Consider the following 12,455-nt stretch of genomic DNA (forward strand, 5'->3'; position numbering starts at 1 on the left):
GACACCTGCACCCCAATGTTCATTGCAGCACTGTTTACAATAGCCAGGTCATGGAAGCAACCTAAATGCCCATCGACAGACGAATGGATAAAGAAGATGTGGTACGTATATTCAATGGAATATTACTCAGCCATAAAAAAGGAACAAAATTGGGTCATTTGTAGAGACACAGATGGACCTAGAGACTGTCATACAGAGTGAAGTAAGTCAGAAAGAGAAAAACAAATATTAACGCATATATGTGGAATCTAGAAAAATTGTACAGAGGAACCGGTTTGCAAGGCAGAAATAGAGACACAGATGTAGAGAACAAACATATGGACACCAATGGGGGGAAGGGGGGTTGGGATGAATGGGGAGATTGGGATTGACATATATACACTAATATGTATAAAATAGATTAACTAATGAAAAAAATAAAATTACAAAAAGAAAAAAAAGATGAGTAAGATCCCAGATACCTCCAAATTTCAGAAAGTTACCTCTAACTTGATAACCTCTAAGAATACTTGATAGCTGGTCCCTTACTATTAACTAAGCTAAAAATATCTTAAACTCATACTCACAAATTCAAAAAGGCACTGAGCATTACTCTTTCTGCGCTTTGGGCAAGTGGTATAACAGATTTCCAGGTCACAAAGCCAAGGCCGGGGGGCAGCTGGGGGTGCGGGTTCTGACTCTGGGTGTGTGATTTGGGGCAGGCGGCTTTAGCCTTTCTGGATCTCAGTCTCCTCACTAGCAGAATACGGTGTGGCAGATTCGAATAACTTCTTAACTTATATTTTTAAATATTTCTGTAGAGTGAAAATAAAATGTAGTGTAATAACTATCATGTACCTAAAAAACCAAGCTTCACAAATGTATTGGTAACCCTTTGAACTGGGCTCATCAAAAAGGCCCAGACTTATAAAACGAGGCCTGGGGTGAAACCAGCCCTGAGGGACTCATGTGCCTATAGCTGGCAATTACAGAAACAGCATTCTAGACGGAGATCTGCCATTTGGAACTGGGGTTTTGCAAGGGCACAGACACCTGGCCAAGAGGTGACTAAAAGGATGTTCAAATGGGACTCTGGACTTCAGCTGAGAACAAAGAATATTATGTGTCACCCTTTCTAAAAAGAGGTACAGGGTCATCAAGGCGGGACTTGCTGAGGGCGTCCCAGAATATATTCTGCCATTTAAGTCCATCAATCTCCAGGCTATAAAAGAAAGAGCTAAAGATTCTTTAAGAAGATTGGCAGAGAAGACCCGTGGGCAAAGAGATGTCAGAGGACTGAGCTTCCTTCTCTCAGCAGGGGTCCTGGGTCCCCCTCACTCACTCCAAGAGTGGGCAGGTCCAGCTTCCATAGAGACCTTGGCCTGAGCCCCTGAAGTCTAAGGGACACACTGACAGGTAAAGGCAAGAGTGGCTGTGCTGCCCTGGTGGTCAAGGGAGGGGAGGGGAGGAAACCTTGCTGAGAGCAGCTGACAGTAGGCGGTGTGTTTCCCATGGCCAGAAGGGACCTTGGGAAGAGAGCAAGGCTTATGGCATCTGGAGGGATCCCCATCCAAGAGCTCCATCTGCCTGGGCTGGGAGACCTCAACAGAAAGGCCCTGTGCCAGGGGCACTGCCAGAAGCACAGCAGAGGACGGCGCCAGACAAAGGCACAGTAGGAGGGTCCCTCGTGGGGGAGATGCTCCAAGTAGTCCAGATGTGCCCCACATCACATGGGCACCAGCCCAAACCGCAAACTGAGCCGGTCAGATCCAATTTCTCTGCCTTGACCTCTCCTTCCCGCCCCTGCTTCGTGTGTGTGCGTGTGTGTGCGTGTGTGTGTGTGTGTGTGTGTGTGCGTGCAGCTGTCTCTATGCTCAAAGGACAGCAGAGAGTAAGGAAGAGGAGAGGCTGACACCAGAAGTGTCCGAGCCTGTAGGTCCAGGTACCAGACATGGTGAGAGATGCTTGAAGGACACGAGAGAGTGGCATGGACATATATACACTACCAAGCGTAAGATAGATAGCTAGTGGGAAGCAGCCGCATAGCACAGGGAGATCAGCTCGGTGCTTTGTGACCACCTAGAGGGGTGGGATAGGGAGGGTGGGAAGGAGGGAGACGCAAGAGGGAGGAGATATGGGAACATATGTATATGTATAACTGATTCACTTTGTTATAAAGCAGAAACTAACACACCATTGTAAAGCAATTATACTCCAATAAAGATGTAAAAAAAAGAAAAAAAAGGTTTTGTTTAGATCAGATTGAGTTTTTAAAGAACTTTTAAAGGTATTAAATTTTTAATACCTAAAAGTGACAGCAAAAGCTCTGGAATCTGCCCAAAATATCATCCAGAGATAGAAAAAGGAGATTTCCATACACAGATGTGAAAAAAGTGGTGTGAGAACATAAAAGTATTTCGTGAGATCTACACCACTGAGCCCAGCCGGGACATAAATATTTTGCCACGTTGTCCTCAGATCCTTCTTTTCAATAAATAAAACTAAACAAAGTCCCCTCTTTCTGATACCATTTATCCCCCTCCCTCCCCAGGAGCTACCTCCATCCTGAAGTTGGTGTGTTTCGTTTCTGCCTGTGTTTTTAGTTTCTCACAATGTAATTATGTATTTGAAAACAGTATATGGTGTTTGTTGGAAGTTTTGGGCATGCTGTCTAAGGTCTTTTGTAACTATAATTCTACAGTACAGTTCATCTTTTTTATTTTAGTAAAATAATAAGTGAAGGGACCACTTAAATTCTCTACACTTATGTCTCATTGATCATGAATGAAATACTGCAGCTCATGACATGATTATACAGAGGAGTTCGGCCTGAGCAATCGGCTAGGCTAAATTAAACGAAGCAAAGCAACGCAAACGGTGCACTGGAAAGAAATCACAGAGCAGATACAGAAGGCATCCAGAAGAGGGCGACATCATCTAATAAAAAGTGCAGATGCAGGCTGGAGGCTTCGGACAACTGGATCATTAGGAGAGGCCTCTAACAGAACTTTTAAGCGCTAGAAGGTAACGTTAGGAAACACAAGCCTGATCATGTGAATTATTTGCCGAAGGTCACAAAGCTAGTTAATGTTTACTATCTCTGCCTTCCAGCTCAGCACTCTGGGAGGTCTGTTAGCAGTCCTGTGAAGGATGCAGCAGACCCAAGGAATCAGATTAGCCTAAATCGGATCATGAGCGATATTTATACTTATGATCCCTTGTGCCAGTTTTAAGCCCTTATCGTGTTCACCTGAACACTTTGTTCATCACGAAGACGACGTTAAGGCTTGAGGAAAGAACCAGAGATGAAAAATTTACACACTGATAAAATTATAAAATCGTGCTGAAGCAGGGGTATCTTTAACCACCCCCCAAAAAAGAAACTTTAAGCTCTAATCCTTTATATTTGTTCTGAGCCCATGTTGATAATGTTTGTGTGAAACTGTTAGAATGATGTCAAATGTACATTCTGTTGACCATCCGGTTGAGATAGAAGCATTAGACAGATTACGATGCTTTATACTGAAGCCACAAAGAAAGCATCACAGGAGCCAACTCTATAAACCAGGGCTCAGCAAATAGGCCTAGCGCCTATTTGTGCAATGAGTTTTATTGGAACACAGCAATGCCCGTTTGTTTACACATCATCTGTGGCTGCTTTCAAGCAGTTGGGTCGTTGCCACAGAGTCACACGGTCTCTTCAATTTGGGCTCTTAGCCTGCAAAGCCTAAAATACATATACTAACTGGTCTTTTACAGGAAGTGTTTGCCGACCCCTCCTCTAAAGCAATGTCATCCAATAAAACTCTCCACGATGATGAAAATGTTCTATATCTACACCGTCCAATATGATAGCCACTGGCCACATGTGGCCACTGATTCTCAGGGGTGGAGGCTTAAGGGGTTCTGATGCCTCTGTGACTACTACTGTCTCCCTTGATTATCCTCCCCAGACTTGAGCTTGGAGAAGCAAGGGTTACCCCTGTAAACCATCACAAATCACTTAGCAACTTCTGCAAGACTTCTTTGGGGGTTTCCATCTGACTCGTGTGGTCACAGTAAATACATTATAAAGCTTTTTCATTCCCAAAGTTAATTTTCCTGGAAACCAACTGTTGAACATGGATATTTTCCCACAAGACTCACTGGGTTTTAATTTTGAGCTCCAAAGAAAAATGCCAGTGAAAACTATATCATTATTAGAAAGTGCCTTCCATTTTCAAATCTTAGCTATGTTATTTTTAACAACTCTAGGTTTCAAATTCTTTATCTGTAACATAAAAAGCCAGAGCCCTGCAGTCTCAGGTACCACGATTTCTGGGATTCTGGGATTTCTGCTCTTTGAGCTTAGAACTTTGAGAAAAGTCCACACCACAGTGTAAAAAGACACCCGAACTCAGAGTCTAAAACTGTCACTGACTGACGAGAGTAGATTCTCAGAGGATGCTTCATAGAATTTAGCTCTAGCTTTTTAAAGGCTGGAGGTGATTGCAAAGTGTACTGTTGGACTTGGAAGAGGAAGACATTGATCATTGCCAAATGGCCTGAAGAATCTGTAGAAAAGCCAGAAAAGTGATGATAGTCTAGGGGAAAACAGAAAAGAGGGAGGGGAACCCCTTCCCAAAGCATCCACTCAGATGAAACAGGCTCTGATGCAGGAAACCAGATATCCTGGGCTGGTCAGATTCGCCTTCTCCATCTGCATCAGAGCCTGATTGAAAGACTCTCAAACACAGACTAAAGACATGGCCTGTGTCAGATAACACGGGTCTTCTATCCCCACAGCAGAGTTTTCAAAAGGATTTTAATGCATACTTTGTAAATGAAAACCTGGAGGTCAGCCCGACAGAGATTTCAATTAGACAACCACACCCCTGAGACCATCCCGTTCTGAAGTGGAGAGGGGGAAATTAGTGAACTGAATCATATAGTAAGGCAACTTTATTCTTTTTTGACATGAGTTTAACAAAAAAAAAATAATGATTTTATGGGCAGTTTGCAATAGGTTTATAATAATAAGTCCCTGAAATTTTATACAAACTATGATAATAAGCACTGTATATGCTGGGTTTGTTTTTTTTTTCCCTGTAATGGGATTTCTTAGCTTTCAACAGAATCTTTCACAGGGGCTCACAATCCATAAAAGGTTGACAATCCCTGGTGGTGGTGGGAGAGGAGTTGCTGAACCACCATCAGGAAAAGTTATTAATAAGGGGAGTCAGTGCTCTTCGCAGCTGAAATAACCAGAGAGGCCAGCTGTGAATGTGGGTAATCTGTGATTGGTGGCTATTTGGTAGGATTTTATTAACTAGTTATTTAGTGTTGAACTACCAAGGGAACAGGGTTTGAGCTAATCTTGAGAGGGCTACTGATAGCAAAGGGACCACATCTGGGATGCAGTATATGATTCCGAATGACAAGACCTGTACAAATTAAAGCGCTGTGGAGCAGAATCCAGAAATCTTCCACCGCAGAACAGAATGAAAGTGTTGACATTGATTTAAGTCAATCTTTTTCCTACAATCACATAGGACATCAATTAAAACCTCTTTTCTCATCCGCAAGACAGACACACAGTAGGCAATCAATGGGTGATGACGTGATAGTGGTGGAGGTGATGCAGGTGATGTCATTTATTGAAAGAGTCCAGAGGGGATGGGTTATTATTTTGAGCTGAAACAAGTCTTCCCAGCCCAACCATATCTTATCCATGCCAAACACCTTCTTCATAGAACCTTCTCAAAGACTCATGGGATTTCAAGTGTTCATAATGAAAGGAATGTTAGAAATCATGGACTCCAATGCTCCTGTTTTGTTTCGGTTTGGGTTCTTTGCTTGTTTGTTTTGATACGTTGTATTTCATTTTTATTCTTTTTTTAAAAAGACTTTAGGGACTTCCCTGGAGGTCCTGTGGTTAAGAATCCGTCTTCCAATGCACGGGACGTGGGTTTGATCCCTGGTCGGGTAACTAAGATCCCACATGCCACGGGGCAACGAAGCTGGCGTGCTGCAACTAGAGAGAAGCCCGCGCACCGCGAGGAAGAGCCCACATGCTCCAACTAAGACCCTACACAGCCAAAAATAAATAAATAAATGTTTTTTAAAAAAGACTTTCATTTTTACAGCAGTTTTGTTCACTGCAAAACTGAGAGGAAGGTACAGAGATGTCCTATGAAGTATCCCCTGCCACCACACGTGCATAGCTTTCCCCTTTCTTAACATCCCTCACCAGAGTGATGCCTTTGCTACAACTGATAAGCCTACATTGATGTAGCACCCAAAGTCCATAGTGTACACTAGGGTTCACACTTGGTATTGTATATTCTGTGTGTTTGGGCAAATGTATAATGACACATATCTATCATCATAGTATTGTAAAGAGTAGTTCCACTGCCCTAAAATTCCTCTTTGCTCTGCCTATTAATGCCACCCCTTGTCCCCCAAACTCTGGTAACCACTGATCTTTCTACTGTCTCCATATTTTGCCTTTTCCAGAATGCCATCTAGTTGGAATCATATAGTATGTAGCCTTTCCATATTGGCTTCTTTCACCTATTAATATCCATAGCTTGATAGCACATTTCTTTTTAGCACTGAATACTATTCCATTGTTTGGAGGTACCACAGCTGATTTATCCACTCACCTACTGAAGGACATCTTGGTTGCTTCTAAGACTTGGCAGTTATGAATAAAGCTCCTATAAACATCTGTGTGTAGGTTTCTGTGTAGAGTTAAGTTTTCAACTCCTTTGGGTAAATACCAAGGAGTATGACTGTTGGATCATATGCAATGCTCCTGTTTTAATAGATGTGGAAAGAGATTAAAGGAACTTTCTCAGAGTTAAAGGCAGACTTCCACATCACTCCTCCCTCCTCTACCCCCCACCCCAAACAACCACAGTCTTTACAATTCACCTGGAAATCATGCACATTCTGCTCTGTGACACCTTTTCTAATAAGCAGGTGTTGAGAGCTTTTGCTTTCATTTTCCTTTCATTTCACCCTGGGTGGTTAAGCCTTATTTGTAACTTTTAGATTAAATTTTCTGAGCTTTGCTCTGAGCACTCAGGAACTGTGTGCTAACTTGACTCACTTCCAGCTCCTGAGGGCCATGCCAAATGCACGGAGCATGCGCTTGTTATCAAGCACATTTATTCAGACTTTCAGAACTTCAGACACATCCCTATTAGTATGAATCACTAAGCTGCTTGTTTGCCAATAATGTGCACATTTGAATGCATAATATTTGATTCTAATAAGACCAAACATGAGGAGTATGGTTTTCTCTTTAAGGAAAAAAAAAAAAAAAAGGCTGAAGCCATTTTGTAAAAACTCCGTGGCACTATTACTAGTTGCTAGAAGTCCAAAGTTTGTTCACCTCACGTCCACTGCACACACACTCCCCTTTTCCAAGTAAAACCAGGGCGTGTCTCAACTAGAAGAAAAGTACAACAGATATCAAGTGCTACAATCTTTTTTGTTTAAGGTTGCATTCCCCTGCCGCCTCGCTGTTATGAATGCAATTGGTACCTGCGAACATCACGGCTTGTTTGACTGGACACCTATATAGAGACCTTTCCTTTGGGGGAGCACCATGTCCTTGAGTTACAGACACCAAAAGTCTATTATCCAACCCCTGGATTTTTTGACTGAAAGCTCATTAATATTCATTCACTGTTCTTCACAAATAATCACCATGCAGATTACTTTAAAAACTAGCATCAATGGGTAGAAATAACAACAAAATTTTAGTTCAATAAAGGAAGAATGTCTCAGAATTCAGAGCTGTTAAAAAATCAAATAGTCACGTTCATGCACAACCAAATTGAGGGATATTCTGCAAAACCTCTGGTCAGGGCTCTTCAAAAATGTCAATGTCAGGAAAGAAAAAAAAGTAATAAGCAGAGAAATTGTTTTGTATTAAAGAAAATTACATCAACTGGATTAACTACAGGCTAGATGAAAGGAAATACAAGGCAAAATATTTTGTGAAATACTGATTTGACCAAAAAAAAAAAAAGCCATAAAGAAACCATTATTGGGAAAATTGGAGAAACAAGTATAGATACACAGTTCACATTAAATAACAGAAGTGTATCAATGTTACGTTTCCTGGGGGTCGTGATGTGTACATCAGTTCCCCAAGGTCATAGGAGGGAGGGAGGATCAGAACTCAGCCCTTTGGCTCCAGAGTATCCTAACAGTTTCCTGTCATAAGGTGTTTATACAAAGACTATCAATCACCAATAGTAAAATTATCAATTCAACTCACCTAGCCAGGGAAAGCTTCACTACTGGCTACCTAGGTATAGTGATCTCATTTTGGAAAGAATGAGGAGAAAGGAGGCTTCATAGGCAGGAACAAATATGCATTAAAGATTTACTCTGTGCCAGGCATTAGGCCGTGCACTTCCACACACTATCTCATTTAATCTCTCAGTAGAACATTAAAAAGAATGAAGGGCTTCCCTGGTGGCGCAGTGGTTAAGAATCCGCCTGCCAATGCAGGGGACACAGGTTCAAGCCCTGGTCCGGGAAGATCCCACATGCCGTGGAGCAACTAAGCCCGTGCGCCACAACTACTGAGTCTGCGCTCTAGAGCCTGCGAGCCACAACTACTGAAGCCCATGTGCCTAAAGCCTGTGCTCTCCAACAAGAGAAGCCACCACAACGAAGAGTAGTCCCTGCTCGCCACAACTAGAGAAAGCCACGCACAGCAACGAAGAACCAAAGCAGTAAAAAAAAAAAAAAGGAATGAAAAGCATATCCTGTTAGGCAATAAATTAGTGCTACACGGAGGCAGGAGACAGATGGGCCCCAGGTTGAACAGCCAGAGTTCATCCCCTTGGACAGATGCTCCAAAATAGCAGGAAAGAGGAGAAGCTGAGCCCTGCCCAGATAAGAGATAAAAGACCACATATTCCTCATTCTCAAAGTCAAGGAGACCTTCTCGACTACACATGCGCAGAAAGGCTCCCCGGAGGTCAAAAGGGACGGGGTGTCACCTCATAGTAAGTGATGCCAACTACCCATAGGCCTCTTCGCTAGAATCCATCTTGGCTAAGAGAGGCGCACGCACACAGGGGAGGACCCTGAGATAAACCAAATACGGACTCAGAACCAGGCAAAGCAACATGACTGGCCAGAGGAAACCCAGAAGAAATGCCCCATAAAAGTGATTCAGACTACCACGAGGGCGCAACTCTTTCTGAGCCCGCCCATGTGTCTATCCACACGTACTCTTTTTCCTCCTAATAAACGCTTTATTTGTTTCACTACTTTCCGTCTCTATGTGGAAATTCATTTCTACACAGCTGACAGGCCAGGGCCTTGTCACTGGCCACTGGTGCCAGGTGGTCTAGTGGCTAGGATTCGGCACTCTCACTGCTGCGGCCTGACCTCAGTCTCTGGCCGGGAACCGAAACCTTGCTTCAGGCCAAGGCCACCCGAGATCATATTAACCTAGAAACAAAAATGGTTGCTCACTGCAAGAGGGAAGGACTTCACGACGCTCAAAAGAGACAAAATCCCTATCTCTCTGTGCACACTCAACCACCATTCAGCAGCCTCACTGCTTCACTCGTGTTGTCTCGCTGGGTTTGTCATCTGAAGATGGTGTGTCTTGCTGTTTTCCTCAGGCCTGTTGTCTCCAGACCACCTTACCAGACTTGGACGACTGGCACTGAGCTCTGATCTGTCCCCCTCCCTCCATAGCACTGAGTAGATGCCCTGATCCCTGGAGCTGCTCCCCGTACACTTATTGAAAGAAATTGCAGTCAGAGAAGGTAGAAGGAGACCTTAGTGGAGGACGTGGGAACAGCATTCCCCAGGAAGCACCCCACAAAATTACCTCAGCTTTAATTGCTTAATTGGAGCAATGGTATTTAACAACTTAATTTATTCAAGTGCACTCCAGGAGGCCCTGTAGCATCCATCTTTCCCTGCTGCAAAGCTAAAAGAACTTTTCATGACTTAATTGAAAACATGTTCCTCAACTTAAGAGCTGCTTTGGTGCAGCTCTGAATCTAAATGCAAGTCATGAATTCTACCAGGGGTTCATCTAGGCCTGTTGATTCTGGGGCTTAATTTTTTCAAAGTCTGGTGGAGCCACCTGAGGATATTCTTAGACTTGTCCATGTTTTTATTCTGTGAGCTAGATCTGGACTAATCTCTCTTCCCTCACCCTTACATTTCCTAGAGGGCATTTAGCTTCAACCAGCAATAGGTTAGCCAGTGTGCAATTTCAGGTTTGGGGGAGCTGGAGACTGTTAGATTTGAATCACATGTAATTCTCTCAAGCACTACAATTAAACCTACTTATAAAAATATGTTAATAATACAATGTCATTAACACTGACATGTCACAACACACATACAAAAACATATAATGTCACAATATCTTTCACAGTTGTCAAAGACTTAAAAACTAAAATTCTAAATGTGGACTTGCTGACATTCAGTTTTCTTTACCTTAGCCTTTGACTTTTGGAATATTTCTTTTCCTAGGAATTATAAGTGGGGCGGGTAGAACTGTAACAAACTAGAACAGGTTATTTCACGTCCCTGATCTCATGAGCCTGGAGTCAGTAATGTTTGAACTGAAATCACAAGGTAGAGAGGAAGTCACTAGGGGATGGGGAATGGGGATATGGAAGGGACAAGAAGGGCATTTCAGGGAATGTAAACAATATAAATAATGGTCCTGTGGCACTTCCTTCAAGACGTCAGTTGATTAGATGCAGGAATCTCCAGCCTCATTCAAAATACAAAGGAAATTAAAAATATATATAATATTATAATATATATATTGTTGTTTCATGTTAAAGATACAGCTGAGCCCAAAAGAAATGGACATCTTCACATGCCAGAAATGAAGAGGGAACACATCACCATGAATATATGCGCTTTTTAAAACCACATAGTCCTTGGAAGAAACTGGACCTGATATATATCTTAAGGGCTGGCAAGTTCATACCTTTGTGAGAAAGGAATTTAAGCCTCAGTCCCCACATACATCAAGGAGTAGGAATGAGCATTCTGCTTAGCACTGACTGTCCAAAAATGTGCTGAAAAACTCATAAACACCTGAAAATCTCCTTCAACATGCCCAGGGTTTCAGGAAGAAGTGAGCTGACTTTCTCAGGCTCTCAGAGACAGAGATTTCAAAAGCCACTCCCACATACAGAGAGGTTTGAATGTTGAGCCTGTACCAGTACAGAACCAGCCACCTTTCCATTACCAGTGTAATATGGGAATCTGGAGCTGAGAACCTAGTGTCAAAGTTGGTTCACAATCAGTGGACTCAGTAGGACTTGGGCAAGGGCAATGGTGAACCTTGTCATCAAGAGAACTCTCTAACCCAGGGCACGGACAGAATTCCCTCCAAAGATAACCCTTCCTGAAGATGAACTTGCAGACCTAAATTATAAAACACATGAGGAAATACAAAGCAAAAAGGGAAAGTCCAAAGACCCCAAAACGGAAGAATTTATGCTTAATAATGAGTATTGTTAAATAGATTTTCAGCTGAGTATTTTAATTGTACAAAGAGATAAAAGGAAATGTAAATACAACTTTTTAAAAGGTACAGAATAAACAAGAACAGGTTGACTTGAAAATGAACCAACTAGAAACTTCTAAATGTGAAAGATACAGTAGTCAAAATAGAAAGATTCGTTAAACCGGCTAAATAATAGACTAGACTTGGATGAAGAAATAATTCATGAATTGGAATATAGATCTGAGGCATCCAGAGAACAGTATAGACAGAAAAAGAGGTGAAAAATATGAAACAGAAGTTAGGAATACGGCAGCTAGAATGAAAAGTTCTAACCCATGTTTAACAGATGCTCTAGAATAAAAGACTAAGGAGATTTGGAAAGAGGAACTTTTGAGGTAACAGTGGAGAATTTTCCAGATTTGAAGAAAGTTATGAGATGTCAGATGAAAATGCACAAAACTGAACAAAATAAATAAAAACAAAGGTTTATCTACTGCCAAACCATCCACAATAAACAGAAAATCTTGGAAGCTCCTTCAGAGAAAAGATAGGTTACCTGAAAAGGATCAACAATAAGACAGAATACTTGTCATCAGCAATCATATATGCCAGAGACAATGGCTGAATATCTTAAAAATGATGAAGGAAAATAATTGTCAGTCTAGAGTTTTATATCTGGTTTAACTATAAGAATTTAGAGGAAATAAAAGCACACAAAGACAAGGAGGTAACTTTCCGGAGACCCTCACTGGATAAGCCTACTGAAGGATACACTCCCACAAAATGGAAGTGAGCAGCCTACACAAAGCCAAGGTTAAAACAGAAACAAAAACAAAAAGAGAGAGAGAGAGAAAGGAAGAGAGAGAGAGAAAGAAAGAACAAAAGAAAGAATGAAAGAAAGAGAGGAAGGAAGGAAGAAAGAAAGAAAGGAAAGAAAGAAAGAAAGAAAGAAAGAAAGAAAGAAAGAAAGAAAGAA

The sequence above is a fragment of the Monodon monoceros genome, unplaced genomic scaffold (assembly GCF_005190385.1).
Source record: "Monodon monoceros isolate NGI ecotype Baffin Bay Population unplaced genomic scaffold, NGI_Narwhal_1 Super_Scaffold_15, whole genome shotgun sequence".
In the NCBI taxonomy this organism is placed as follows: domain Eukaryota; kingdom Metazoa; phylum Chordata; class Mammalia; order Artiodactyla; family Monodontidae; genus Monodon; species Monodon monoceros.